General features: G+C 41.8%; 1 non-coding gene across 1 annotated transcript; it reads right to left on the reverse strand.

Annotated features, from left to right (window-relative positions):
• Positions 1–5909: 5909 nt before the first annotated feature.
• LOC148700258 (small nucleolar RNA R71) lies at positions 5910–6019 on the reverse strand. Its single transcript, XR_015972863.1, has one exon. It is a non-coding gene; the product is annotated as a small nucleolar RNA R71 (small nucleolar RNA).
• Between the last annotated feature and the right edge of the window lie 860 nt (positions 6020–6879).

Raw genomic sequence — 6879 nt, forward strand, 5'->3', positions numbered from 1 at the left:
GTCGCATTGAAATCTGAGAAACTGCTCAGGTATGGCCGCGGACTGCTTGCTGCAACCCCAACCATACCGACCACCATCTCATCCTACAACCTCTCGGGTCCTCCAAAACCTCACCTCCATCTATTCAAAGCAAGGGTTTGGCTTCGCTGTGGAGGAGGAGACCACTACAAGGCCTCATGCAGGATGTGGCCATGAATTGTATATTTATTGACATGAAAAGATAAACTAGGTGAACAAAGTGAAACACATCCTTGTTGGCTACAATAACGAGGAATATGAATAGATAAGTCATACAATACTAAAGTTTAGTAGTAATCTGATTTTAGTCCTGGCGAGGAGGCGTTCAATATTCAAAAGAAAATCAGTTGTACATCTCCGATGAGCAAAGAACCATCACCATTATATCCACCAACAGGGTAGAACTCCCCACAGGCCACACTTCTTCAAGAGGGAAAATAACCTTGAAGGGGAGAAGTTGGCTATAACATCACTTACAAATCCCAATACTTTTCAACAAGGTAATATTTTCCAATAAAAACACATTAATTATGTAACTATAAAGATATGATGGGAGAAGATTGTGCCAAAGAAGTACCCAAAAGAGGAACAAGTTATTTAATCAATTGCAGGCAATCAAAAAAGCCGCAAGGGTCCACAAACCAATTTACAAGGTGAAATGCAATGTTGTGCCAAAAATACAAGGCATGAGATAATGCTATGTAGTATTTAGGTCGTATAAATGGAGGCTAGTTCAGATCTTTTTAAGCAATCACATGAACTATTGATCAGTCTGCTAATATAGAAATCCGCACTTAACCAAAAATCCCGGGTGCTTGGTAAACCAATCTTAGATAACAGCATAGCCATAAGAGGGATCATCCCCACTACATATTTTTCATGATATGTAAATGTGCAAATAAGCATATCCGATATACATTTGCTTGCATGCAACATCAAAACTAGACAACTAGAGACATCCATTAATCTCAGATTTTCTAGGATGGTCCGTTACAACACATGTTCAATGAATGGACATGCTGTGTTCATCATTCGTGCTACAAATATTCATTGGAACAGCAAGAACATACCAAATTTTTCTGCTAATACTAATAAGCTTGCCTCGTCATCCAACACTCATTGATTCTTTGAGAAAAGACAGTTCATTGATTAGTTGGTTTTCCCAAACAGACCCGTCAATGTAATCAATCCGAGCAAATTTGGCATTTGACAAATCAACCTCACGTGTGTTCATATGCTTACAACAAAGAAAATGTTACATAAATTGCAGTATAAAAAAACTTTGCAGGTCATTTGAGAATTGGAAATAGCAGTGCATCAGAAACCTTGGGATGAACATGTATTCACTAATATAGTCCTCATCCATACATCCAACTAAACCATTATTGAGTACAGGATCATAGAGAATTCAAAACTGATGATAATTGGCGCCTCACAAATCAAACACATGCATATAAGTGTTGGTGGAGGCCGGTGTGGGCCAAGTCAGCAAGGCTCGCCCGCGGCGGAGGCCGGTGTGGGCTAAGTCGCAATCGAACACCGGGGGGGCGCTTGGAATGGTCGGTTTAAAGACCATGGTTAAGCCTTCACTATTACCTACGGGTTTTAGTGAGATGGCAGCGCCTACGGTCCTAACAGTGGTATCAGAGCCAGTGGCACGGGTTCAATTTCCAGGATATGCGATTAAAAGAAAAAAAACTCCCTTGCTGGGGGGAGATTGTTGGCGGAGGCCGGTGTGGGCCAAGTCAGCAGGGCTCGTTTGCTGGGGGAGAGATTGTTGGTAGAGGCCGGTGTGGGCAAAGTCAGCAAGGCTCGCCCGCGGGGGAGGCCGATGTGGGCCAAGTCGCAATCGAACGCCGGGGGGCGCTTGGAATGGTCGATTTAAAGACCATGGTTAAGCCTTCACTATCACCTGCGGGTTTTAGTGAGATGGCAGCACCTACGATCCTAACAGATACCAATTGTAGGCTCATGTGTGGCGCATTCAAAGGAAAACCAGCTCAAAATTCAGTTTCTGCAAGGCTGGGGTCGACTCATGGAAAGCTGGGGTCGACTCATGAAGAGCTGGGGTCTGTTAGATGTATGCCCTAGAAGCCAATCTGGCTGACACATTGTTAATTCTAGGGACATAATTTTGTACTTGACTATTTATTATTGAATAAATAAAAGGCATCTTTTCATTCATATTAATTATGTGTCTATGAATCGTCCAAGAAATTAATAAAATGATGATGCATATTCTCAAAAGTTGAGAATTTGAGCCATGTATCATTGGTGATTAATTTCTAAATGCTCCTGATCAATGGATCATCACGAGGACGGTGATCGATCCGATCAGTGCACAGATCACTTTCCTTCTGGATAGACGAGACTTGAGTCCACAGTGTAGGGACACTGAAGTGTGATGAGAGCACAAAAGTGCGATCTATATATCACTTAAATTAGTCTTATAGTTAACAGATGATGATAATTTCGTCGAGTTAATATTATACTTTTGTTTCATATAGGTTATCGTAAATCAGAAATAAAATGCATATTTGATACAAATTTGGTTCAGGAAGATGCATAGCCCAAGCTGTGCGACCCGATCTCGCCATGGCCTAGTCGAGCCCATCATCTCGCAAGCATCTCCACATGCAAGCCGCATCCCCTCAACCAGATTTCACCCACCTCAACCATTCACGAGTCCAAAGAACTGTGATCTTTCCCCCAAATCAGGATATGTGATCTGATCTCCCGCACCCAATCTCCAGCTCCTCTCACGCGTGCATCCCCTGTTTCCGCTCACCCAAATTTCGTCCGCCCGCGATCGCCTCCCAGCAGCCCGTGAACAGCTCCCGTGCACAATCACAGCGTCCGTCCGAGCTTCTCCCCAGCGATGCAACCATTTCCATCTCCAGCCCGCGATCAACGCTCCCATGCTTCAGCCCGTAATCATCTCCTCCTTTCACCAGCGTCGGATCCAGCCGTCCCCAGCATCCCGTGAATGGTCCCAGCGTCCGCGAAGCACCCGCGATCAACTCCCGTCTTCGTCCGCGGCTTCCAGCAATTTTCTCAGATCCACATCGTCCGCCCGCCTCTTCCGCCCGTCCAACTTCCGTTTCAACATTCTCCCAGCATCATAACCGGAAACAGCATCCGAGCAACCCGCGGCCAGCCGGGATCCACCTCCCTGATGACCGTTTTCTCCCAGATTTCATGATCCCTTCCCGCATCTCCTCCATCGTCCGACTGATCCTCCCACGTCTTCTCCGCGTGCGCCTCCTTCCAGCTCCGCATCAGTCCTCCCAAGCATCCGCCTCCTCCACAGCGGTTCACGATCATCTCCCGGACCTCCACAGCTCCCGCGAGCCCGCGATCACCGCCCGGCCGTCCGCCTCCGCCCGCAATCACCTCCACAGCTTCCTCCCGTCAATCCCGTGGCGACCTCCAACGTTCACGGATCTACCTCCCGAGATCCTGCACCCGCTTCCCCTCCACTCCATGCTCCGGCAATCTATAAGAAGGGGTGGAGGAAGAACAAGGGAGGGGGCTCTCATTGACGAAAACAGAGGAGGCGGCCCCCTTGGTTGCAAACGAAAAAAAAAAGAGAGAAAGGGAAACAGGGGATGCCCTGTTTCCGAAAATAAAAAGAGAGAAAAAAAAATAGAGAGAGAGAAAGGGAAGGATGTTGATGTTTGTGATGGCTGGCTAATCCCTTAGGTGAAGGGTGATGGAGGAACCCTTGATGTATTGCTATCATTGAAGTAAATTCTAAACCTTTAATTCTTATAGATTTATATTTCGAATATATTATAGATTCTTGCATAATTATTTTATAGATAGTTCTTTAATGGTTTATGTTGATCGACATGTGGACCGCTTTAGTATTTGATTTGTCGTTGATTTAATAGGCACGATAAATGCTTAGAAATAGAGTTCATATGTCCCTAAAATATATCCCATGCTTTGATCTATCTTACATTGATATCTTTAATCAAGAATCGAAGATTTATTTCTTGAATGCAAAATTATCAAGGGGGATTCCAGATCCCTACTCCATCTTAATCTATCCATACTTTGATTCTCTGTGCATTGATTTGTTTTCTATTTGCAAAACACCATCTTAATCAACAAATTATTAATCTGAGATTACGCTAATAATCCATATTTCGTTCCCTGAGGAATCGACCTCGGACTCCCGAGTTATATTACTTGTGCGATTCTCCTGCACTTGGGAGAACAGTTTTATTTTAGCACCAAGTTTTTGGCGCCGTTGCCGGGGAACGGCTGAGTTATTAGCATAATTTTAGATTTAATTTTTACCTTAGTAGTTAGTATTTTTCTTTTGAAAAAAAAAAAAATTGCATCTTTACTACTATTTTTAATTCCCCGCACAGTTTGCATCAAACTCTGATATCATAGCAATTAGCCGTCTGATTTGACTCAAATTTGGTCAGCTAGTGCAAGACACATTGTTGAATAATCTGAACGGTCTGATTGACATTCTGAGACTTTTAAGACCATTAGATTAATATAAAATCTTGCTGATTTCTGTTTTGAATTTTCTGCATTTAATTTTTTTTTTTAGAATCAGAATTTTATTGTTATTATATCTCATTAACCCTTGTTGCTAATTGAAAATTAAAAAAAAAAAAAAGGAAAGAGGAAAAACCTAAAATTTCAAATTTCAAATTTCAAATTTCAACTCATAAAATTTAAAAAAAAAAAAGAAATAATTTGCTTGATCACCTATTCAATGAAATTTAATGTCATGCCATAAAACATTAAAAAAAAAAAAAAATCTCTTGATTGTTGCATATAGTATAAGGCATCTGCATAAAATATTTTAAGGGCAGAACCCATTTAAAAAGATAAGGTCGGGATTTCATCACTCGTCCTTAGCCCAAAAATCACCCCAGTGCATAAATATCCTAAGCTTAACTAAAATCAACTAGACGTTGGCCCCTAAGGACATTCGAGCTCAATAGGACGAAGACTACCGAAAGTTGCACCAATTTCGCTCTGTGGCTTAGTTGATGTCTAGGCAAGCTTTGTCCCTATAAGGGAGACAGTTCATCTGTTCGAGGCAAGTGGGTTTTAAGTGGGACCTTTGCGAACGCATCGTGACCCCTCCACTTACCTGGGAGCTTACCTGGTCAACTAGGTTCATTAGACCGGATTGGAGGCTTAGGTGTCCTCTTCAAACCAGTTAGGAGCTGTCTAGAAATTTAAGAAAAACATTAGAAATTGAGGTGTAATGTTTTGTTGCATGATTGATTGAGAGTAAATTTTTGAATTAAGGTGTCGTTTTAGGGTATCTTTAGTTGGTACTTATATTTATTTTTTTTATTTAAAAAAAATATAAAAAAAAAGAGAGGGAAATATTTTGCATGCTAAAGTGGAATAGGGACGACACCGGTCGATTAAGTCGTACAACTTTAGATCATCCCTTAGGACATACTTCTAAAATTCCTTCGCAATATCTCACACCTTGTGAGATGGCTGATCTAAATGAAGATGCTGGGAGTCACCACAATAGAGAACGAGAACCCCATGTTATGACTCTAAGACAATACCTACAACCGGCTAGGACTAGTCAGCCTTCATGCATAATTTTTCCTGATAATGTAGGACATTTTGACATCAAACCAGGGGTAATCCAATTGCTGCCCAAGTTTCATGGGTTAGAGTCCGAAAGTCCGTATCTTCATTTAAAGGATTTTGAAGAATTGAGCATTACATTTAGAGTGCCAAATGTCACCGAGGATGTCCTCAAGTTGACATTGTTCCCTTTCTCTCTAAAGGATAAGGCCAAAACATGGCTAAACTCTTTGCGACCTAGATCAATAAGAAATTGGCAAGATATGCAGAGAGAATTTCTAAAGAAGTTCTTCCCCACACAAAGGACCAACTTTTTAAAAAGACATATTAGCAATTTCCAACAAAAAGATAATGAAACATTTTATGAATGTTGGGAAAGATTTAAAGACCTTCTTCTCTCATGCCCTCATCACGGGTTCGAAACTTGGAGAACCATTAGCTTCTTTTATGAAGGTTTATCTCCACAGTTAAAACAATTTGTAGAAACCATGTGCAATGGTAGATTTTTAGAAAAACACCCTGATGAGGCGTGGGAATATTTGGATTCTCTTGCTGAGACTGCCCAACTTTGGGATAACGGGGATAGAAACACCAAGTCTTTACCTAAGCCTACTAACTCTGTACAGGGAGGCCTTTACAACCTCAGAACTGAGGATGATCTTCATGCTAAAATGGCAGCCCTCACTAGGAAGGTAGAAGAAATTGAGCTTAGGAAGGTTGAGCCTGTCAAGACTATAGAGCTTAGAAACGAATGTTGTGGTATCTGCGATATGTCGGGTCATACTACTACAGATTGTCCCACCATACCAGCATTCAAAGAAGTCTTGCACGATCAAGCAAATGCGATGAACTCCTACCAAAAGCCTTATAACGATCCATACTCGAATACCTATAACCCTGGTTGGAAGAATCATCCAAATTTTAGGTGGAGAAACGATCACTCTCAACAGTCACATCATTTAGCTCCTCCACCTGCACATCCTACTTATGCACCATCACCTTCTCAAAAGCCAAATATTGAGGATACCTTGCAATCCATACAAACTTTTCTACAAGGTCAAGCTAATATCAATGCTCAAAATACTCGAAATTTTGAAGACATAAGGAACCAATTGTCAATGTTGACTACCGTCCTAAGTACCCAAGAGAAGGGTAAGCTTCCAGCTCAACCCCAACCTAACCCACAAGTGCACGGTAGTAATAATACGGATCTTTCTAGTTCGCATACAGAACATGCAAAGAGTATCATGACTTTGCGTAATGGAAAAGTCATTGATC

Source organism: Phoenix dactylifera, chromosome 8, assembly GCF_051530095.1.
Source record: "Phoenix dactylifera cultivar Ajwa chromosome 8, Ajwa_hap1_PhDact_Kaust_v1.1, whole genome shotgun sequence".
Classification (NCBI taxonomy): Eukaryota; Viridiplantae; Streptophyta; class Magnoliopsida; order Arecales; family Arecaceae; genus Phoenix; species Phoenix dactylifera.